Raw genomic sequence first — 927 nt, 5'->3', positions numbered from 1 at the left:
TTTTTTTATAATGTGTCTTAGATTCATCCACTTGTTTGTTGCTGATTTTTATTATGGTAGAAAATATGGCACTGCAGAATGTAGTACAAGACTTAAAGGATTTATAGAGATGATTATGTTAGTGAATTTTAAAACACAAGGCTTAAGTTTTTGAGGAATGATAAAGACAAAGGAATGAAGGTGGACTTGTATTTGTCTTTCATTACTTGAGCAGGTTAGTTTTTTAGAGGTAACAGTATTCAGTATTTATAGCATAATTTCTATATGTATTTATGAAGTTGAATGAAAGTATTAATAATATGTTATTAATATATTTTTGAGGTTGATAAATATACATTTATTTACAGTGTGAATGAAAACTTGCTGTATTGTGAATTATAGTACACTCTTGCCATAAAAAAGTTTGACAATGGATATATTTCTGAATAATATACAATATATACATTGGTATGTTAGTTTGTGTTATGCCGTAGGAAGCATAAAACTGATAAAGGAAAAGAGTATGAAAATAAGAATTGGAAAAGCAGGATTTGTATGTATGTTAATATTTTAAATTTTGAACACCTCATTTGTAGAGAAAGGTTTTGCAATGTCCCTTGTTTTTTGTGAATATTGTTTTTTTTTAATGAGTTTCCAAGAGACCATGCATTAATTTAAAAAAAGAACAAAAAATCAGATTAAGATATGTGCAGGGACCCTTCTTAGCTGATTTTGTTTATTATTAAAATCAGCATTATTTTCATTTAACTTTCCCACTGATTCAAGAAGCTAACAAACTTCTAGGAAGAGATTGTTGACTGTAATATTGGTCCTTGCTTCAGATGTAGCTATCCATTGTGACGATCCTCTGTCATGGTGAACGTATGGTGATTTCAGTGTCACTGCGTTACTGTAAATCTACATTCATGTGTGCCAGTAGTATTTCAG

This window comes from Penaeus monodon, chromosome 24 (genome assembly GCF_015228065.2).
Source record: "Penaeus monodon isolate SGIC_2016 chromosome 24, NSTDA_Pmon_1, whole genome shotgun sequence".
In the NCBI taxonomy this organism is placed as follows: domain Eukaryota; kingdom Metazoa; phylum Arthropoda; class Malacostraca; order Decapoda; family Penaeidae; genus Penaeus; species Penaeus monodon.
This window is presented reverse-complemented; position numbering follows the sequence as displayed.